The sequence below is a fragment of the Aotus nancymaae genome, unplaced genomic scaffold, assembly GCF_030222135.1.
Source record: "Aotus nancymaae isolate 86718 unplaced genomic scaffold, 86718_ANA_hifiasm-v0.15.2.pri h1tg000033l, whole genome shotgun sequence".
In the NCBI taxonomy this organism is placed as follows: Eukaryota; Metazoa; Chordata; class Mammalia; order Primates; family Aotidae; genus Aotus; species Aotus nancymaae.
In genome coordinates this window covers 61522512-61546993 of record NW_026988447.1, presented here as the reverse complement: position 1 = coordinate 61546993, position 24482 = coordinate 61522512, and the positions used below count along the sequence as shown (strand labels likewise).

At 34.3% G+C, this 24482-nt stretch overlaps 1 protein-coding gene across 1 annotated transcript in view; it reads right to left on the bottom strand.

Annotated features, from left to right (window-relative positions):
* TACR3 (tachykinin receptor 3) overlaps positions 1-24482 on the bottom strand; it is a 109188-nt gene that overhangs the window by 63123 nt on the left and 21583 nt on the right. The window lies entirely within an intron of this gene.

The following is a 24482-nucleotide window of genomic DNA, read 5'->3' as shown; positions in this document are numbered from 1 at the left end:
AGCTAAAGTGAAGGTCAACAGATATAAGTCAGCAGTCCCAGCCTTTTTGGTACCAAGGATCAGTTTTATGGAAGATCATTTTTTTCCATGGACTGGTGGTGGGTGAGGGATAATTCAAGGATATTACATTTATTGCACACTTTATTGCTGTTATAATTCCATGAATTTGGACCAATGTGATATAATCACCACAATCAAGGTACTAAACGTAATCCATCACTTCGAAAAATTTCCTTGTGTTCTTATGTGTGTATATTTGGTGTGTGTGTGTGTGTGTGTGTGTGTGTGTATCTGTTAAGAACACTTAAGATCTATTCAAGAACAGAAAATCAAACACCACATGTTCTCACTCATAGGCGGGTGTTGAACAATGAGAACACATGGACACAGGGAGGGGATCATCACACAGTGGGGTCTGTTGAGGGGGGCCAATAAAATAAGGATACAACTCACCATAATGGAGAATTAGTGGGAGACCTGAGCTTGTTTTCCTGAAACTAGATGGTCTCATTTGGGGTTGACGAGAGACAGTAACAGATCATCAAGCATTAAGTTCTCATAAGGAGTGTGAACCTAGACCCCTCGAATGCACAGTTCACCATGGGGTTCACTCCTATGAAAATCTAATGCTGCTGACCTGACAGGAGGCGGAGCTCGGGCAGTAACGCAAGCCCTGGGAAATGGCAGTAAATACAGATGAAGCTTCCTAGCTCACCAGCCACCACTCACTTCCTGCTGTGCAGCCTGTTTCCTAACAGGTCAGGAACTGGTACTGGTCCCTGACACCAGGAACTGGGGACCTCTGATGTAAGTGAAAGATATTAATGATTTGGCACTGTGCCTAACACATTAGAATTCACAAATGTCTGTTGAATGGAATTGGAAAGGCACTTAATAAGTGCTTACAAATACTGGTTTCACAACTCAAAACCTTCATGTATCTTCTGTATGCTTAACTTTTAAAGATACAATTCTAGAGAAATCATATGGATTATATACCACATACTTGACAAAGATGAGAAACTCCTATAAGACAACAAATCTGTTTAAGAGCAGCAAGAGACAAGTTCAGATTTTCAATGATTAATAAAGTTTGATTGAGGCTATGCTTTCCTATTATACCTCATATTGAATTCATACTGCATCATGAACATCTTCATGGGGCCTATATGTGTAACTACATGTAACCTTGTTGTAACAGAAAAATATATTTGAGTTACTAAAAAGTATACTTAATATATTCTTAAATATGACTTTTGGAGGGCAACTTTCTGGGGAAATTAGGAACTCTGTAAATATGGTAAGTAGAGTCATGCTTTATTAACTTGATACAGTTAGTAACAATATATCTGAAAGAAGCAACTTTCAATTTTGAACTGGATATGGGATGGATAATTGCCAAATTCTAGCTAATATTCAGAGGCAAAAATAATATGTACCAAACAAATTAGATTTTTGTATTTTAATAAAACATAATCTTTATATTGTTTCAATTTTATTTTTGATCACTTTGTGTACATATATTTTGATTTATGAAAAATTTTCAGAGGGAATACTTTCATCAAAGAATGAATATTGCATAGGCCAAAAAATATCAACCTTAACAATAAATATTTCAAAATAAGGATATTTTATCAATATGTTTATAACTCTTTGCTTCTGTAACTACTGGGCAGAATTAAATCTTCAGAAGAGTTTGTAAAATTTATCTACATAATATTTTTAATATTAACTATAGTCATGATTTACCTAAAGAAAATAGTCTTAATTCATTATGTATAACAGCTATTAGGTAAATATGAAACATATTTAAAAAGTAATCATATTTGTCCTTTTGTGACTGGCTTAATTCACTTTATGATTCCACATATATGTGGTATCTAAAAGAGTGAAACTCACGAAAGTATAGAACAGATGATGGTTGCTGGGGGCTCAATGGTTATCAAGTTTTAATAATGCAAGATGAATAAGTTCTAGAGGTCTGCTGTATAACATAGTACCTATCATTAACAATAAAGTATCATGAACTTTATTATGTGAAAAGAATAGATCTTTTTTTTTATTGTACTTTAGGTTCTGGGGTACATGTGCAGATCATGCAGGATTGTTGCATAGGTACACACATGGCAATGTGGTTTGCTGCTTCCATCCCCTCGTCACCTACATCTGTCATTTCTCCCCATGTTATCCCTCCCCAACCTCCCCACTGTCCCCATGCTGTCCCTCCCTTTGCCCCCCCGACAGACCCCAGTGTGTGATGCTCCCCTCCCTGTGTCTATGTGTTCTCATTGTTCAATACCCGCCTATGAGTGAGAAAATGCAGTGTTTGATTTTTTGTTCTTGAATAGATCTTAAGTGTTCTTAACAGATACACACACACACACACAAACAAACACACACTAAGTATATGCACATAAGAACACAAGGAAATTTTTCAAAGTGATGGATTATGTTTAGTACCTTGATTGTGGTGATGATATTACATTGGTCCACACTCATCAAAATGTATACATTGAGTATGTTGAATATGTGCATTTTTTTGTATATCAAGTATACCTCAATAAAGCTTACAAAAAGAGAAAAGAAAAAATAATGATAAAAATGTACCTAAGTTTAGGAAACAATGTGAACTCTACAAAGAAAATAAAATGCATATGTTTGAAATAGAAGACTTTAAAATTCATCTCTTGGGCTTATGTTGGTGAAGATAATAATAGAAAGATTTATTGATTGTTAACCATAACTATGGTACATATTGTATGTAATAGGGTTAAATCTATCAAATATACTTAATAGCCATAATAATCCAACCAGTAGAATAATACTATTAACTCTATTTTACAGAAAAGTAAACTGAGGGTTAAAAGAATTGTTCATAATGATTCAGATAGTAAGGTAAAAAGCTAGAATTTTAAGCCACCTATGCCAGTCTTCAAAGACAATATAGATATGGATTGTAGCTTTTGAATATTCCATTTATTTTAGGAGAGAAATAAATAAAACCATTTATTTTAGAAGAGACATATATATCTTTCTCATCCACAATATAAGTATTAGAGATACATATGTGTGTATAGAGATACTCTAATATGTGTGTATTAGAGATATCCACCAAGGAATCAGAAGCAGCATTTTGCATTTTTGAATCTAAAAGCCTTTATGTGTAACATTAAAACAAAAGTGAAATATATAAAGAAATTGTATGTGGGCATTTCTGCTTCTGCTCCTGTTGATTATAAGTCACGTGGCATATATCTCAATACTGGAATGATTTCTGTATTGGGGTTTCAAAGCCAAGCGCTTGTCAATAAATTTGTTGTACTAAACTGAATATTCCTCAAATCTTATTATAATCTTTTGCTTTGTTGTTTGCTTTGGTAGCTAATGAATGCAATTAGACAGACAGATCTTTTGAGATGAAAAGAAGTGGAATAAAACAAGCAGGCTTAAAGCCCTGTCCAACTCCTGTAACACAGATAATTCAAAGTAAACTGCAAATCTCATTGATTCTTCTGGCCAGTCGAATTTAGTCTAATGCTAGAGAAATTATTTTCTGAAATAAATTATTTTCTGAAATAATTTCTCCCTGTCAGAAATTAATTTCTAACAGGTGGAATATTGTTTTATTTTAATTATATGTAAATAATTCAAGTTCTCATGAACATTTTAGTGCTAGTAGAGACATTGAAACTTCTGGCATATCTTTTTGTCATAGCTGGTCTGATCCATGATTCATTTATTTAATAAAACATTTGTTGAATGCCTACTATGGTATTCTAAACACTATTGATCCAGCACTGGGCAGAAATGGTTTTCTGTGAAGTAGAAAAATACTTCACTAATTATGAAGTCTATACTATTTGTGAAGCAGACAAATACTATCAAGTAATCTCAACAATAAATGTAAATTACATATTTGACAATTATTTCAAAAGTAAGGCCAAGTGTATACATGAACTAGGAAAAATATATTTAGATTGTATTTCAATTTTCTTTAAGAAAAGTCATTCTAGGTTGAAACTTGGAAGGATAACCAGGCAAGATGGCAGAAGAGTGAGGCTTGCAAAGATTTCTGGGAGAATGAACAGCATATGAAAAACTCTTATGTTGATGGTATTTTTTTTTTTCTTTTTTCTTTTGAGACAGAGTCTCACTCTGTCACCCAGGCTGAAGTGCAGTGGCATGATCTCAGCTCACTGCAACCTCTGCCTCCTGGGTTAAGCAATTTTCCTGTCTCGGCCTCCAGAGTAGCTGGGACTACAGGTGCCTGCCACCATGCCAGGCTAATTTTTATATTTTTAGTAGAGATGAGGTTTCATCGTGTTGGTCAGGCTGGTTTTGAATCCTGACCTCGGGTGATCTGCCCACCTTGGCCTCCCAAAGTGCTGGGATTACAGGTGTGAGCCACTGCACCTGGCCTGATGGTGGGTTTTTATGGATTGAACTGTGACCCTTCAAAAAAGATATATTGAGGCCCCAACACCCAGTATCACAGACCTTATTTGGAAATAGAGTGTTTACGTAGGTGATTGGGGTTAAATTATGTCATTAGGGTGGTCTCTAACCCAATATGACTAGTGTCCTTGTTTAAAGGGAAAATTCGGAAACAGACGGGTAGGGAGAATGTCATGTGAAGACAGAAGATTGAAATGAGGCATCAACAAGCCAAGAAACAGCAGTTTGCCAGCAAATCACCAGAAGACAGGTTAAGACAAGGATAGAGTCCCCTACACGTTCTTGAGGGAGCATGTCCCCTGCTGACACATTGAAATCAAACTTCCAGCTTCCAGAATAATAAGACTATAAATTTCTGTTGTTTTAAGGCACCCAGTGAGTGGTACATTGTTACAGCAGTCCTATCAAACCAAGACAGTGGGTACAGGTGGGAGAAGCATCATTTTCTTTAGTAATTACAGGATACTGCAATTGATGAACAGAAAGTAAAGAGGGAAGGTGGTTTGAGATGAAGATATAGTATAGGTTGTAGATTTTTTTTTTCCCATGGAAGGTAACTGAGGCAATTTTATGAAAGAAGTAGAATAATAAGATTACCTCTAGAAAAGAGCTTCGAGCTTCAGTCTGCAGACTGGAAGAGGAAAAGAATGGAAGCAAAGGTTGGGTGCAGTGGCTCACACCTGTAACCCCAGCGCTTCGAGAGGCCAAGGCAGGCAGATCGCTTGAGACCAGGAGTTCGAGACCAGCCTGGCCAACATGGAGAAACCTCATCTCTACTATAAATATAAAAATTAGCCTGGTGTGGTGGCACATGCCTGTAATTCCAGCTACTCAAGAGGTTGAGACGTGAGCATTGCTTGAGCCTGGGAGGTGGAGGTTGCAGTGAACAGAGATCACGTCACTGCACTCCAGCCCGGGTGACAGAGCAAGGCTGTCTCATAAAAAATAATAAAAAAAAGATATAAAAATGGAAGCAGGGAATTAAATTATCCAACTAATGTTGTGATTCAGGTCAGAGATGATTGCTTCTTAGAATGGGGCGTTACCACAGGAGGTTGAGTTAAGTGAATGGTTTGAGGAAAATAAAGAAATATCAAAATACTATTACAGAAAGGGGCACTTAGTTGGCCAAAGAAATAGGGAGAATTGCCAGGCTCTGATGAAAACTTATTTGAAACTGTTGATTTGGAATTCATTTGGGCACCAATATTTTCTATTCAGTAACTTTCTTCAGTAACAATAATTTGAATGGAGAGAATGGATACTTAGGCTCATCCAAACAAACATTCTCTGGACCTTGAGAAGAAATGATTAGATTTGAGATATAATTTCACCCAAATAATTGTCAGTGCTTTATTCCTTTAAATAAAAAATATATTTTATGTGATCACGTTAGCTTTTCCAAGGTTTTTTGCTGAGCTTCTCATCACCATTCTCCCTTCACCAGCGTCTTAAAGACATTAGAATCTCCTTAGTGGGATTATTTCATAAGTAACAGCTAAGAGCTGATTCTTCAGTCTTCATATTAGCATACTACCTAAACATGTTTTAAAGTCACTTTTTATTATCTTTTATAGAAGCTGAAATTCTCAGAAGCCTCTATCGAAAGCTCATAGTTTTAGAGCTACTCTTAACAGTTTTCTGTTCCATTCTAATACTAGACCACTTTGCTTTACCATGTGCTTTTTTTCTTATATAATTGAGGTCTTTTGTGTTTGCTTATTAAGTCTTTTGAAAAGTAGATATTTTGGATATAACTTTCGTTTGCCTGTTGTCCATAAGTACGCCTTTTCCATTTTGTAATTGCTATTGGTATCTACTATAACGCTTCCTTTTGTTGGCATTTTTATTAAGATGTTTCTGTATTTTTATGTGCTTTTATATATTTTCAAGTTTTGCAATGAAGACAGTGGAGCCTTCCACTCTGACTGTAGAAACTATACAAAAAATAACTTGCCTAAAATGATATGACTTTTACTGCCTTCCAATCAATTTTCTCCTGGTCATAGTAGAATATATCCTAGTATGTTGAGTCCCAAATATAAAATGTGATGTGCCTACTCTCTGTGAAAAATAAAGATTAGTTGCAGCAGCTGTTCATGACCCATAAAGTTTCAAATTCTGGACTTCAGTGCTAAGGTATTTTCTGCTTTGACAAATCATTTGAGAGATACCTGACCTTTGTCAAAATTGCATTTTCTAGATACATTTTATTTTGCTATTTTTTTCATAACTGTCTTTTCTATTCTTTTTTTTTTTTTCTTTTTCTTTTTGATGGGCACTTACTCTGTTGCCAAGGCTGGAGTGCAGAGGTGTGATCATAGCTCACTGCGAACTCCAGCTCCTGGCTCAAGAGATATTTTTGCCTTAGCCTTCTGAGTAACTGGGACTACACGTGCATGTCTGGCTAGTTTTCTTTTTCTTTCTGTATTTCTTGTAGGGATGAGGATTTTCCATGTTACCCAGCTTGGTCTCGAATTCCTGGGTTCAAGTGTTCTATCCACCTTGGCCTTCCAAAGTACTGGGATTATAGGTGTGAACCACCAAACCTGGCTCATAACTGTCTTAGACAAACTTAAGAATAAAGAAATCAATCAGTTGATTACAAATGTTGTCTTACTACATTTCAAACTAAATGAACTTTTGTAAAATAAACCTATATTTGCTGACAGTCATATGAATATATATATATATATATATAATAGGATATTATCTGTCAAGAAACGAATCACTTGTTCATCTACTCAAATTCTTTGATTTTTATAAGTAAAATGTATATACTGATATTTGAAGGAAATTATAGTTAAAACAGCTTCAGAATAGTGCAAGTATTTGTTTCTATGTTATAGACTTTCAGTTTAAAGTTAGAATTGGGCCTATCTACTCATTTATGTATTTATTTTAAACAATTTCTTGAATACCAACTATCTTCTGGGATTTTATTTTCTTCTTTGGCAATATTGATGAAGAAAATAGAAGTAGCTTCTGCCCTTGTGGAGTTCGGAGTCTAATGCAGAAGAAATGTATTATTCAAATAGTCACAAAATTGATTAGAAATTATCACACAAATGTCCCTTGAAGTAACATTGCCTCCTAGGTATTTGGTTAAATGTTCCTTGGGGCTTTAGTGTAATGGCTTTTGTGCTCGGTACCATACCACCATGATTTTTAGTTACCAATCTGACTTTCATGGTTCCCTCTGTCACTATTCTTCAATTGTATAAAATATACATATGATTTCCAAAAGAAATTCATTTATATAAAGCATTTCAGATTTCAAAATCCTATTGAACTTAGAGGTTTATGAGGGAGGAGAGTACACTGCCATTCTTTGTTCTGATGTTTGTTCTTGAATTTGTGCTCTTTGTGATGTTCACCGAATTTTCTAAAACCCTACATACATCATGAGTGAATCTTCATTTACAACCTCTTGTGAAGTTTAACCCAGTCCCTGACTTCCTCATTTAACTGTAGTTCTAGCTCAATCTTTTGGAAATGCTGGTGAATAGAAATTTCCCCATTGTGTACAGTGTGATATAAAGATATGTACAAGTAATTATAAAGCATAAAATAGAGAATTTGACCTCATTGTGGTTATAGGTTGACACAGTGGTGAAGACATTAGGTATAACTTCCACAAGAAAGCAATATTAAGATTAGAAAAATAAGTGGGGCCTTATTTAGGGAGAAGGTGGGAATGAGAGAAGAAAGTTGAACAGCAAAGTCCCAAGGTAGGAGAAAGCATAGTGCATTTGGGGAACTAAGGAAGGCCAGTTCCACAGGATACAGGACAGGGAAAAATCAGAAGTGGTGCTGAATGAAACCAGAGATGTAGGTATTAAACAAGACTTCATTAATATATTGATTATAAATATAAATTTTATATTTTAACAAAAAAAGTAATAATTGCTAATGCATGAATGCTTAGGTACCATACACTCTTCTAAGTACACGTAAGTCATTTAATACTAAAATTTTAATTATTTATATAAATAGCACAAAATGATGTGTATAAAAATGCTGCATCAGTAGAGAATATTACATAAAACAATGTTTACTCAAAATTTCAGGTATAGATTTAGACATAGTTCTCTATAGTGGCAGTATAAAACTTGCTAAATTTTTGCTGCTTATACTATCTCTGTAATAAGTAGTTTTAAAATCAGAACATAATTGATTATTTCACCCATGAGATATAAAATTCTCAATTGCTTTTTCAAAGTCCAATTTACTGACATTTTGTATCACTTCTATATTGTCTCAGAAAACCACTTCCATAAGTAATTTCAAGAGTTGCTTCACAAAGTCACTTCAGTGTTATCAATTACATACTAAAAACTTTGAGTTCACGCCGGGGGTGGTGGTTCATGCCTGTAATCACACCACTTTGGGAGGCTGAGATGGATGGATCACCTGAGGTCAGAAGTTTGAGACCAGCCTGGCCAACATATTGAAACCCCGTCTCTGCTAAAAATACAAAAATTAGTGGAGCATCATGGCACACGCCTGTTATCCCAGTTACTCAGGAGGCTGAGGCAGGAGAATCACTTGAACCCAGGAGGTGAGGTTGCAGTGAGCCAAGATCGCTCCCATTGCACTCCAGCTTGGGTACAGAGTGAAACTCCGTCTCAAAAGAAAAAAACCCAAAAAACTTTGAGCTCAAATATTTGTAGTTCCCATATACAGTTACTAAAGAGGATAGGGTAAAGAAAGTACAGGTACTAAGTTCAAAAATACAATTGATAGAAGAAATATCAGTTGATAAGTTCAGATCACAATAGGGCAGTTTATAGATACTAATAAATTTATTGTATATTTCTTAATAACTAAATAACTAAAAGACTAGAATTAGAATGTTTCTAACACAAAAGAATGCTAACTGCTTGAGGTGATGGATACTTCAGTAACTCTGATTTTATCACTACACACTGCATGCTTTTATCAAAATATTACATGTGTCTCATAAATATGTACACCTATTATACATTTATAATAATGTAAAAATACTGGTACACTAAAAGACTACACTTTACCTCTTATCTTACATGAATGTAAGAAATCTGCACTTATAACCCACCCCAAAGATGGAAAACATTTGAAAGAAATAAAAAATACTGAAACAAATTTTACAAAAACAACTTTATTGAGAATTTAATTCCCTATGAAGACACATTTGAACTCTTAGCCAATTATTATTATTATTTCTTTTTGAGACGGGGTCTCTGCCACCCAGACCAGTGCAGTGGTGTGGTCTTGTCTTATTGCAACCCCTGCCTCTTGGGCTCAAGTGATCCTCCCACCTCAGTCTTCTGAGTAGCTGAGACCACAAGTGTGTACCACCACTCCCGGCTATTTTTTGTGTTTTTATTATAGATGGTGTGATTGCACTATGTTGTCCAGTCTAGTCTTGAACTCCTGAGCTCAAGTGATGAGCCTGCCTCGGTCTCCCAAATTGGTGAGCCTATGTTTCCACTGTACTATGTATAGTCTATCAAGTGTACAATAGCATTATGTCTAAAAAATGTACATAGCTGAATTAAAAATTACTTACTGATAGAAACCACTAATGAGCATCTGATCCTTCAGCAAGTCATAATCATTTGCTGGTGGAGATTCTTGCCTCAGTGTTGGTAGCTGCTGACTGATCAGGGTGGTGGTTGCTGAGGGTTGAGGTGGCTGTTGCAATTTTTGTTTGCATGTAATAATGCTTAAATTTTTTATTTTATTTTAATCTTTAATTGTTTTGAGTACGTAACAGTTATATTGGCCGGGTGTGGTGGCTCATGCCTGTAATCCCAGCACTTTGGGAGGCTGAGGCGGGCAGATCACCTGATGTCAGGCATTCGAGAACAACCTGGCCAATATGGTGAAACCCTATCTCCATTAAAAATAAAGAAAATTAACGGGCGTGGTGGCATGTGCTGTAATCCCAGCTACTCGGGAGGCTGAAGCAGGAGAATTGCTTGAACTCACGAGGTGAAGGTTGCAGTGAGCTGAGATTGTACCACTGCACTCCAGCCTGGGTGACAGAGCGAGACTCCTTCTCAAAAAAAAAAAAAAAAAAAAAAATATATATATATATATATAGTCGTATATATTTATGAGGTATATGTGATATTTTGATACAGTCATACAATGTGTAATGATCTGATCAACCTAATTAGGATATCCGTCAGCTCAAGGATTTATCATTTCTTTGTGTTGGAAACATTCCAAATCCACCCCTCTAGTTATTTTGGAATACAAAATACATTATTTTTAGTTCAAAGTATGAGTGAGAATATACAATACCTGTCTTTCTGTGCTTGGCTTATTTCACTTAAAATTTATATACTTCAGTACCATTCATATTGTTGCAAATGACAGAATTTCATTCTTTTTATGGCTGAATAGTATTCCATTGTGCATCTATTATTAAAAGTAATGGCAAAAACCGCAACTACTTTTGAACCAACCTAATATACCGCATTTTCTCTATCCATTCATCCATTGATGAACAGTTAAGTGGTTTGTATATCATGGCTATTGTGAGTAGTGCTACAATAAACATGGGATTGTAGATACTCCATCAGTGTACTGATTTACTTTTTTAAAAAATATATATCTAGCATTGCGCTTGCTGAATGATTTGATATTTCTAGTTTAGTTTTTTGAGGAACCTCCATACTGTTTTCTATAGTGGCTGTACTAATTTACAGTCCAGCAGTTCATGAGCATTCCCCTTTGCCTGCATCCTCATCAGCATCTATTACTCTTTGTCTTTTTGATAACAGCTATTTTAACTGAGGTGACATGATATCTCATTGTGGCTTTAATTTGCATTTCTCTGATAATTAGTGATGCTGAGTTTTTTAAAACTATTCTTGATGATTTGTACATTCTCTATTGAGAAATGTCTGTTCAGGTCTTTTGCCCATTTAAAAAATGGGATTATTTGTTTTTCTATTGAGGTATTTGAATTGCTTATATATTATGGTTCCTAATTTCTTGTCAGTTGAATACTTTGCATATATTTCCTCCTGTTGTTTCCTTTGCTGTGCAGAAGCTTTTTTTCACAGGTGTGATCCCATGTATGGATTTTTTTTTTCTTTGATTGCCTGTGCTTTTGAGGTCTAATTCCAGAAATCTCTGGTAAGACCAAAGTCCTAAAGTCTTTCCACAATGTTTTCTAATGGTAGTTTCATAATTTAGGTCATACATTTAAGTTGTTTTTTGTTTTGTTTTGTTTTTGTTTTTGTTTTTGGAGATGGAGTCTTGCTCTGTCACCAGGCTCAAGTGCAGTGGCGTAATTTTGGCTCAGCAACCTCTGCCTTCCGGGTTCAAGCGATTCCCCTGCCTCAACCTCCTGAGTAGCTGAGACTAAAGGCATGTGGTACCACACCAGGCTAGTTATTTTGTATTTTAGTAGAGACAGGTTTTCACTATGTTGGCCAGGATGTTCTTGATCTCCTGACCTGAGGTGATCCACCTGCCTCGGCCTCCAAAAGTGCTGGGACTGCAGGCATGAGCCACTGCATCTGGCAGTCTTTAGTTAATTTTTACTTGATTTTTGTATATGGTGAGAGATAGGGTTCTAGTTTCATTCTTCTGTGTAATGAATATCCAGTTTTCCCAGAACCATTTGTTAAATAGTCATTTCTTGTCAAACTTGTCATTTTCCCCAATGTGTTCTCCTGGCACCTTTGTTGAAAATAAGTTGGTTGCAAATGCATGAATTTGTTTCTTGGTTCTCTATTCTGTTCCATTGGTCTATGTGTCTGTTTTTATGCCAGCACCACACTGTTTTGGTAATTACAAATTTACAGTATAATTTGAAGTCAGGTAATGTAATGCTTCAAGTTTTTTATTTCTCAGAATTATTTGAGCTATTTGGGATCATCTACAACTTTTAGGACTTAAAAAAATTTCTGCAAAGAATGTCATTGGTATTTTGATGGGAGTTGCATTGAGTCTGTACATTTCTTGGGGAAGTATAGACATTTTAACAATATTAAGTCTGGTAGGCTGTGAACATAAAATACCTTCCCATTTTTGGTGTCCTCTTTAATTTCTTTCATCAACATAGAGATCTTTTGCTTCTTTGGTTAAGTTTATTCCTGGGTATTTTATTTTATTTGTTGCAATTATGAATGGGATTGCTCTCTTGATTTCCTTTTCAGATGTTCACTGTTGGCATATAGGAATGCTACTGATATTTGTATGTTGATTTTGTATTGTCCAACTTTATTGAACTCATTTATCAGTTCTAATAGCTTTTTTTTTTGGTGGAGACTTTAAGTTTTTAAATATAAGATCATATTGTTTGTAAACAAGAATAATTTGTTTTATTTCTTTCCAGTTTGGATGTGCTTCATTTCTTTCTCTTGTCTACTCTGGCTATGACTTCCAGTACCATACTGAATAAAAATGGTGAAAATGGACATCCTTGTCTTGTTCCAGATCTTAGAGAAAAGGCTGTCAGTTTCCCATTCAGTATGACACTATAGGTGTGTTATATATGGCCTTTATTGTATTGAGGTGTATTTCTTTTATACCTAGTTCGATTACAATTTTTATTCATGAAATGACATTGAATTTTACCAAATGCTTTTATAGCATCTGTTTTGTGGTCTTCCATTCTGTTAATGTAATGTGTTGTTTATTGATTTGATATGAATCCCACCTGATCATGATGAATGATCTTTTTAATGTGTTGTTGAATTTGGTTTGCTAGTATTTTGTTGAGAATTTTTTCATATGTATTAATCAATATTGGTCTGTAGTTTTTAATTATTTTTTTTCTTGTTATTGTGTCTCTGTCTGGTTTTGGTATCAGGGTAATACTGACCCTAGAGAATGAATTTGAAAGTATTCCCTCCTCCTAATATTTTTGGAATAATTTGAGTAGGATTGGTGTTTGTTTTTCTTTAAATGTTTGGTAGAATTAACTATTGAAACCATCAAGCCCTGGGCTCTTCTTTGATGGGAGACTTTTTATTACTGGCTCTATACATTGCATGCTATTGGCCTATTTGGGTTTTTCATTTCTTTATGGTTCAATCTTAGGAGGTTGTACCTATTCAATAATTTATCCTTTTCTTCTAGGTTTTCCAATGTATTGGCTTATAGTTGCACAATAGCATTATCTAATGATCCTTTAAATTTTTGAGCTATCAATTGTAATATCTCATTTTTCAACTCTCATTTTATTTGTTTATATTTTCTCTCCTTTCTTCTTAGTCTGGCTAAAGGTTTGTCAATCTGGGTTGTCTTTTCAAAAAAGCAACTTTTCATTATATTGATCTTTTGCATTTTTAAATCAATATTGTTTATTTCTGTTCTAATCTTTATTATTTCTTTTCTTCTACTAAATTTGGGTTTAGTTTGCTCTTGCTCTTCTTGTTCCTTGATGTGAATTGTCAGATTCTTTTTTGAATTCTTCTATTTTTTTTTATGTAAGTCTTTATTCTTATAAACTTCCCTCTTGGTTCTGCTTTTGCTGTATCCCAAATAGGTTTTTAAAAATAAGAGAATAATGAAGTTTACCACATCAATAACTCTTCCCTTCACAAAAGCTTTCACTGTAGAATCCAATGCTGTTTGATAGCATTTTACCCACAGTAGAATGTCTTTCAAAATTGAAGGCAATACTCTCAAATTCTGCTGCTGCTTTATCAACTAAGTTTGTATAATATTTTACATTGTTTGTTATAATTTCAGCAATATTCACAGTATCTTGCCTAGAAGTAGAGTCAATTTAAATAAACCACTTTCTTTGTTAATGCATAAGAAGCAGCTCTTCAATTTAAAGTTTGATTATGATATTGTAGCAATTCAGTCATATCTTTAGGCTCCACATTTTGTTCTTTTGCTCTTTCCACCACGTCTGTGGTTACTTCCTTCACTGAAGTTTTGAACTCCTCAAAGTCATCCATGATGTTCTTAATGCCATCTAAAATAATAACTCTTTTCCAGAAGATTTTCAATTTACTTTTCCTCTAGATTCATCAGAGGAATCACTATGGCAGCTATTGCCTTACAAAATACATTTCTGAAATAAAAAGACCTGAAAGTCTAAATTACTCTTTGATGCTATAAAAGAAACAGATGCTGCAGAATGAATGTTGTGGCAGCAGGAATGGAAACAACATTAATCTCATATAGTTCTATTAGAGCTCTTGGGTTACTAGGTGTATAACCAATGAGCAGTGATATTTTGAAAGGGATCTTCTTTTCTGAACAGCGAGTCCCAACAGTGGATTTAAAATATTCATTAAACTATGCCATGAATAAATGTATCATTGTCCATGCTTTGTTGTTCATTTTATAGAGTACTGCCAGAGTAGACAGCATAATTTTTAAGAGCCCTAGGACTTTTAGAATGGCAAATGAGCCCTGGCTTAACTTCAAGTCACCAGCTGCATTAACCCTTAGTAACAGAGTCAGCTTGTCATTTGAAGATTTGAAGTCAGGCATTGACTTATCCTCTCTAGTTATGAAGGTCCTAGATGGCATCCTTTTACAATGTAAGGCTGTTTTGTCTACATTGAAAATCTATTCTTTAATGTGGCTGCCTCATCAATGATTTTAACTAGGTCCTTTAGATAACTTGCTGCTTTGTCTTGTGCTTTTATGTTATAGAGATGGCTTCTTTCCTTAAACCTCATAAACCAAACTGCTGGCTTACAAATTTTCTTCTGCAACTTCTTCAACTCTTTGAGCCTTTATAGTATTGAAAAGTGCTAGGTCCTTGCTCTGGATTAGGCTTTGGCTTAAGGAATATTGTGGCTTGTTTGATCTTATATCCAGATCACTTAAACTTTCTTTATGTCAGCAATAAGGCTGTTTTCTTTTTTTTCTTTTTTTTTTTTTAATCATTCATGCGCTCACTGGGATAGCACTTTTAATTTCCATCAATACTTTTACTTTCCATTCACAACTTGACTGTTTGGTGCAAGGGGCCTAGCTTTCATCCTGTGTTGACTTTTGATATATCTTCCTCCTGAAGCTTAAGCTTTTCTAGCTTAACTCACTCAGATAGTGAGTGACGTGTTACCCTTTCTTTCATTTCCACACTTAGAGGACATTGTATGGTTATTAATTGACCTAATTTCAACATTGTTATGTCTTAGGGAGTAAAGAGTCTCAAAGAGAAGAAGAGAGAGCAGGTGGAGCAGTCAGAACATATACATTTGTTGATGAATTTCACTTTCTTACATGGGTGTGGTTTGTGAAGCTCCAAAACAATTGGCAGAGTAACATCAAAGATCTCTGATCATAGGTCACCAGAACAGATTTAGTAATAAATAAAAAGTTAAAAATATTGTGAATATTACCAAAATGTGACACAAAGACATGAAATGACACATGCTATCAAAAATAGGCACCAATAGTTTTGCTTGATGCAGAATTGTAACAAACCTTTAATTTGTAAAAAAAAAAAACAAAAAAAAAACACAATATCTGCAAGGTGTAATAAAGCATAGTGAGATAAAATGATGTATGCCTGTATGTGTTAGGTTGAAATTCACCTATCAATAATATTTCTAGTAGTCAGTGCTTTATAGAGATAACATACAACACTATATGTAGTTAGCTATACACGATATTCTAGTTAGACTGTAAGCTAGACACACTTTTCCAAATGTGTATGACACCATTTCATTTCATTTCATTTCATTTCATGTTTTATAAGAGGATGAAGTTTTAGATAAAAAGTTTGTAAAAGGTGGCTTAAACAAGGAGGAATTAGAAAGAATAAGAGTGAAAGAAACCCCCAGGTAGGAGCAATAGACTTATTGCATAGCAGTTAATGGGTAAAGAAAGTGAAACCTTTTAGTCTTGAAAAGAGATAGAACACTTGGCAGCTTTGGTTAAATATATGAAAGGCTGTAGTGAAGAACAGATAACAAAAACAGTGTTAGAACACTTTATGAGTAAAAGCTAAGACTACACTGTTTCTGTGAGAAAAATGACTTACAGCTGTGCAGAGCACAGTGAATTTTCTACAGTGCTATTAGGGGTTTTTCTGTTTTTTGTTTTTGTTTTTGTTTTTTTTTTTTCTCTGTTGTTGTGGGCCCTCAGGAAGACTGAGTAACCATTTATTACATGAATTAAAGAACTATAAGCTACCAGATAAAGTGTGGAAATAGATGGAAGTAGTCTCCCTCACAACTTTGAGATTCTAGTTTTAAGCAGAAGGAGCTTGTCTTAAAGCTGATTAATCATAGTTCCAAGCTCTTATGTTCATAATTCAACTGATGAGGACAAGTAAACAAAGCTACATGTTTTAATTAGCACTACAAGGTATTAGTTTTGGCAGGCATTTTTCTTAACTAATACCAACATTAAAATTCTGTGAAAATAGATGTAAACTATTTTATATCTACCTTCCACAAGTCTGAATGGCTTCAGAAGAATTCTTACTATACTTATATAAAAATATAGGTGTTTTTTCACTAATGAAAAATGAATACTTTTTGTGCATCCTTATTCTAAATATTATTCATAGGGACACAGAGTTATTCTAAAATACCCCCTTTTTTCTCACTTCCTTTGCATTGTTGAAGTCTTATTCATCCAATTTCTGACATCACCAAATCTGTTCTTTCCCTCTTTTCTAACTATCAATGCCTGGATTATTGAAACATTCTCATAACGGGTTTCTCTGCTGTGGCTGTTTCCTTGCTTTCTTCACAATGTCTCCAAAGTTATCTTTAAAAATATTTTTCTGCCTCTTCATTTTCTAGAAGATTAACTGCAATTTTGCCCATGTTTTACAACAGTGATACTAGACATCCTATATTTTCCCCTAAACCTACTATATTGTGTTACTCAAAGTTTTAGGGAAAATAGATGACATGCAAAAATGCGCAAACTGAAGAGAGTTTAATAAAGAGGCCATTTACAAAGTTATGGGTGGAGTTCAAGGAAATTGATGTGGAATGAATGTTATCCACGACTAGCAATGCCAGGGAGTGGGTACCCCAATTCTCCAGGCATGAAGGATGAAAGTATCCTAGAATCTGAAATGAAGATGTAAAGCTTTAGTAGATAAACACCCGATAAGAGATATGGGTACAGGTTGGAGGCTTAGCCAATTTGCAGCACTCCTGAAAGGAAGGAGTGGTAGACACATCCGAAAGCCACTCTCATCTTTTCCTCCCATTTCCTCTGTGCGTCTCCCATTAGGCAACACCAAGAAAATGCCAGACAGCAAGGGACCCTGTTGGTACAATCCACACAGGTTGTTAGCCTGACTGGAGGGGAGGTGGGAAGTGAAAAGAAAGAAAGCAATAGGGAGTAGATCTGAACTGAAAAACTGAAATTATCCCTCTTGCTAATACCTTAACGTTATACAATTAGCAAACTTCTACCTATGCTTTAATTTCCACTAACATACAGAATAATCACTCTGAATTATTTCCTTTCTATTCTTCCATAGCTAGTTTTGGCACACTGAGTGCTTCAAAGGCATTGTGCTTAGATTTGATTTCACCTCATTGTTCTAAATGAGCTACTAGAAGAAAAGCTCACTGACTTATTCTTCTCTGTGTTCTGTAGCACCTTGCACCTTCTGGCTCACAGCAGTCAACAAGTGATTGTTAAATATTTGGGCAGGTAGATGAATAATTGTTCATAAATGAGGACTTCAACATGTATATAGTTTTTAGAATAAATAGTTTTGTTAACTTTGCTAGAGAGAGCAAATATAACATTAAAATAATGTTAAAATTACACTATATAACACAACATATTCAAAGAGCTAGATAAAGTCAGATGCAATAGACTGTCAACCTAAATTATTCTAACCGATATTACATATAATAGTGAAATTAACACAGGAACAAAAAAGCTGTAGAGATAGGTTGCAGACAAAAACAAATATAGTGTGTTAGAAGTGGTTCTTCAGAATAAAGAATCCAGAAACAAGACTGCACACCTAAAATTATCTGATCTTCTACAAACCTGATTTTAAAAAAAGCAATGGGGAAATGATTCCCTATTTAATAAATGGTGCTGGGATAACTGGCTAGCTACATGCAGAAAATTGAAACTGGACCGCTTCCTTACACCATATACAAAAATTACCTCAAGATGGATTAAAGACTTAAATGCAAAACCCCAAACTATAAAAACCCTGGAAGACAACCTAGACAAAGTTGCCAAAAGCGATTGCAATGAAAGCAAAAATAGACAAAAAGGATTGTATTAAGCTAAAAAGATTCTTCACAGCAAAAGAAACTATCAAGAGTAAACAGCCAACCTACAGAATGGGAGAAAATTTTCCAATCTATGCATCTGACAAAAGTCTAATATTCAGCATCTATAAAGAACTTAAACATATTTACAAGAAAAAACAAGCAACCCCATTAAAAAGTGAGCAAAGGACATGAACAAATACTTCTTGAAAGAAGACATATATGTGGCCAATAAACATGAAGAAAACCTCAACATCACTGATCATTAGAGAAATGCAAATCAAAATGACAATGAGATACCATTTTATACAGTCAGAATGGCTATTTTTTTTTTTCCAGAATGGCTATTTTTAAAAAGTCAAACAGCAACAGATTCTGGTGAGGTTGTGGAGAAAAAGGAACACTTTTACACTGTTGGTAGGAGTATAAATTAGTTCGACCGTTGTGGAAAACTGTGGTGATTCCTCAAAGATGTAAAAGTGGAAATACCATTCATCCCAGCCATGCCATTACTAGTATACACCCAAAGGAATATAAACCATGCTATTATAAAGACAGATGCATGTGTATATTTATTGCAGTACTATTCACAAAAACGAAGATGTGGAATCAACCTAATGCCCATCAATAATAGATTAGTTAAGGAAAATATGGTACATACACCATGGAATGCTATGCAGCCATTAAAAGGAATGAGATCATGTCCTTTGCAGGGACATAAATTGTTTATTTAGAAGTGGGAGCTAAATGATGACAACGCTTGGACACATAAGGGGGCATCAACATACACTGGGGCCTGTTGAAGGGTGGAGGGTGGAAAGAGGGAGGGCATCTGGAAGAAGAATAATGGATGCTGGGTTTAATACTAGATAATGAAGTAATCTGTTTGGAAAACCACCATGGTACAAGTTTACCTATGTAACAAACCTGCACATCCTGCACATGTATTCCTGATCATAAAATAAAAGCTAGAAATAAAAAAAATAAATAAAAAAGTGGTTCTTAGGTAGTTGTGAGTGGCATAGAAAGAAAATTCTGATGTAAGTATTAAATAAAACTTGCTTTGATATTGTCCCTACCTTTTCAACAGAAACCTGTTTCATTAAGATGATGTAGCATAGGCTATCTTTCTTCTAAATCTCTCCATTTAAAACAGTTTTGTTGAATGGAGAGTAATGAGATCTTCTGTGCAATTTGAATAATGGCAGCTAGTGCTCAGTGACTCAATTATCAAATGGAAATATTCAAAGACTTTTGGAGACTTTATAAATTCTTTGGGTGTACTAGGAATTCATTCCTTTCAATTATGTCTGATGTGGATCTACACTGTATCAACTTTTTAATCAGTTAAATAGTAGCCTGGGGCAGTGCCAGTGTACTGTCTTTAAATTCACAAAGATGGCGGTGCCCAACAAGCATGAGGATTTCCAAATCTTAAGGGTAAGTTGTGAAAATGAAAATACCTATTTAGTTAGTGCAAGTAGAATAAAGCAAGTATTAGATAACTTCAAAATTCAGATAATGAAGATGAGAATCAGAAACTTTTCCATAGTTGACTTTTCTTTTTAATTATATTTTCATGATCTTATTAAAGTTGATTTAAGCACAAACTATTAAATGATTTTTAAAACTTTAAAACTCACCTCCATTCATTCATTTATTCATTTATCCATACAACAAATATGCATTGAGTGCCAAATAAATGAAAGCATTTTTCTAGATTGTGTCACTATAAAGGTAAACAAAATAGATAGCAGTGGGTACTATGGAGAAAGATAAAACAGATTAAGTGGATGGAAAACGACATGAGTCTGCTGTTTTATAGTGGTTAGTTCATGCATGAGATACGCTTAGAAAACAAAAAGATAGTTTTTTTTTGTTTTTTGTTTTTTTTGTAACAGCTGCTTCTCTGTCCCCACATCTACAAATATAAGATTATTTTATTTTAATGGCCCTTTCTCTTTGAGGGCTGTAAGTCTTCTAAGTCTTTCTGAGCTCATGGGAGACAAATGACTTATTAGTAATATAATTTTCAAAAAGCAAGTATTTTCCAGTTCTGTCATTTTCATGTCTCACCACTGAAGCAAATCGGGGATGCTACAAAGTTCACACTGAATTATTAATCTGTATGGTGGATTTCAGTTCCATTAATTTAAGAACATTATTATGCTTATTTTATAAACTTCATAAAGTGCTAACTGACATCCTCTATGTTGCATTACTATGTAAATACAGGAAATTAAAATTTTTAGTTCTGGTGGCCCTACCTCTACTCATGTGCATTGCTTCTAGGTAAAAACCAGTCATAATCCTGAATTTGTATTCTCCTGTTCCAAAATTGGTAAATGGAAGTCATACCTTCTGAGTAGAGCTGCGTGTGTTTCTTTGAGTTGGCAGTGTAGCATATAAATAATGGCTGTTATGGTTACCTTAATAGCAGCATATTTCACACCTCAGGGCTGGAATTGTTAGGTGGTGAAAGTATTCTGAGAATAGTCATAATATCTGATTTTTATAAACTATAACTCCAAATAAATATTTGAGGTAGTAGTAGTACTTTTGGTTTTTCTAAAACGGTTGCAAAGAGCTCTCACATCAGATGCCCTTTCATTCTTAGGTTTTATATGCACTGAAAAGACATCTCAATAACAACCCTATGTGGAGTAGCTGCTGACTTTGAGTAAGCTAGGGGAGAGGAGATGGTATGAATCCTTTTAATTGAGCTCTACTTGTTTTATGAGATATCCCCTTTAAAATAACTCCATTTAAAGTTTTAGTTTGAGGCTACAAATTTAAATTTATGTAATAACATTCCATAATGTAATGGTGACTCCAGGTAACTGTGAGGAAAGGCAAGTAGAATAATGGTTTGTAATTAAAGCTCTCCATTGGTAGATAAATAAAAGATTGGATATCAATTATCTCTAACAACAGGTACACTGGAACTACACAGAATGCAGAAGCTAGGGCAGACTAACAATACAAACTATATTTTATATATATATATATATTTTCAATATGGAGTAGTTTGATGTGACAAAATAGGACTTCTAACCCTTGAATCCCACTCAATGAGAAGCCACATTATTGTATTACTAAATTATGTTTATATAAATTATGTTTCTTTACTAGTACTTTTAAATCCTTTAATTGAAACCACCTGTTGTGCCTCAAATTATACTGTTAGACTGTGCTCAAACAAAGTGCAGTACTTGAGAACACATAAAAGTAGAGTGCTTTTGAGGGTTTCAACACCCATGTGACAAAACATGGTGATGTTCACATTAACAATAAAAAAACACCCATATGAGCATGCATATTTTTTTATTGTTAGCAAGACGAACTGGACAATTGAAGCAGCAGTCACACCTTCGGAAGATAGAAAAAATGGTGCTTAATCTGTAGAAATTTTTATTCTTTTTTTTCCATTTTTTAAAATTGTACTTTAGGCTCTGGGGTACATGTGCAGATCATACAGGATTGTTGCATAGGTACATACATGGCAATGTGGTTTGCTGTCTCCATCCCACTGTCACCTATATCTGGCATTTCTTCCCATGTTATCCCTCCCCAAGCTCCCCACCCCTCTGCTGTCCCTCCCCTGGACCCCCCAACTGACCCCAGTGTGTGATGCTCCCCTCCATGTTTCCGTATGTTCTCATTGTTCAACACCTGCCTATGAGTGAGAACATGCGGTGTTTGATTTTCTGTCCTTGTGTCAGTTTACTGAGAATTCTGGTTTCCAGATTCATCCATGTCCCTACAAAGGACATGAACTCATCATTTTATATGGCTGCATAGTATTCCATGGTGTATATGTGCCACATTTTCCCTGTCCAGGCTATCATCGATGGGCATTTGGGTTGGTTCCAGATTTTTGCCATTGTAAACAGTGCTGCAATGAACATACATGTGCTGATAAGGAGGAATGTTTACGCTTGTTGGAAGAAAAAAATCTGAGCAGACCTAATAAAATGGGAGAACATGCATTATAGGAACTAGTATGAAAATTTGCTCTGGTAACAATCCATTAGAAAGTTTCCAGATTAATTTAAGTGATGTATGTATCACTTAAAAGATAGATAGATAGATAGATAGATAGACATATGTATATATATATTTCTCATTATTATTGAGTGAAAATGCAGTAAGAGCTATATATAGAATAGTTTCTCATTTGTACCCTAACAGATAGCTAATAGAAATCTGTTCAGGAGTCTAGTTTTTCAGGTCTCATTATCATTTACCTAACTCATTCATCACATGAAATTATTGGCAACAACTATAGATTTTCTAGTTTTGTTTTCTCATGATGAGGATCTTTTAAACTATAACCCATCTCATCTATGTTCTCACTTAATAGGGTAATAGGGCTATTAGAAAACTGAACATTATTTTGATAGCTATGCTTATACATCCACCTCTTTGATACCAGTATTCACAAGTTTTTCAAAAGAAAACTCTAATTATTGGAGTAGTTTTATTTCTGTTGAATTATTTTTTTCTCTAAGCTTTCTCTTTTTTCCTTATTTTTTTCCATTTTAATAGGTTTGCTTTCTCTTGCTAAGATAAACTATTTTATTGAAAATTGAGGGTAATAGTCCTTCTTTTAAAATATTTTTTAGATATTTAAATACAAACCCAACAGATTTGCTTGTTTTCTTTAAACTGCTAAAATAGGATATTTAAAAAATGTATTTACCAAACTCAAGATAAAATTTAACTTTAGTTATTCAGAGGCAGTCAAATCGCATACAGTATTCCACCTCCCCCCACACACATACAGTGTTACATTCCTACACATTATGAAGGATCTCTCAATTCTACTCACTTTTTGATGCTAAAAATTGTATCTGAAAATACAGTGTCTCTCTCATGGCCTGAAATATATCATCAGAAATCTATTAGACATAGCCTTCTTGTTGTGTCATAATATCTCTCATTTATAATTCATTTGAAATTATAGATTTTAAAATTTTTAGCTTAATGGGACCTTATATAATGGCATAGGCATATTAAAAGTAAAATTGTAGAAAAATATCTACCATGTAAATACTATTTTTTAAAAAAATATTAAGTGGCTATATTAATATAAAAGTAAACACTAAGGCAAAGAAAATTATCAGAAATAAAGAGGGCTATTGTTTAATGCTTAAAGGATCAATTCACCAAGAAGATAAAGTAATCCTAAATGCACCTAATAACAGTGCTTCAAAATACATGAAGCAAAAATTGACAGAACTAAATGGACAAATCCACAATTATAATTTTGCATTTCATAATCTTTTTAGAACTTACAAAATTAGTAGACAGAAGATCAGTAAGAACATAGCAAAACTAACTCCACCAGTGAGTTGCATCTAACTGACATTTATGGAGCACTGAATCAAACAATAGCAGAATATATACTTTTCAAGTACAAATAGGCATTTACAAAAATGACCCATATACTAGAATAGAAAACAAAACTTTAAAAGTATAAAAAATTAAAACAAATAGATATTCTTAGACAATAATGGAATTAAACTAGAAATCAGTAACAGGAGAGAGAAAAATTTCCAAAGTTGGAAATTACACAAAACACTCTTAAATAATTCATGTTTATTAGTTTTATTTGCTGTGTAATAAATGGTCATCAATTTAGTAACTTAATGCTTTTTAAAATTAATTTATTATTATTACTGACCCACTCCAATTCTGGTCTATAAAACAATACCTTTTAAATTCTTGTCATTACCATTTTTAGAAATTGAGTCTTGCTCTTTTTTTTAAGGCTGTAGTGCCATGGTGCAATCATGGCTCATTGCCACCTCAAACTCCTAGGCTCAAGTGATCCTTCCACCTCAG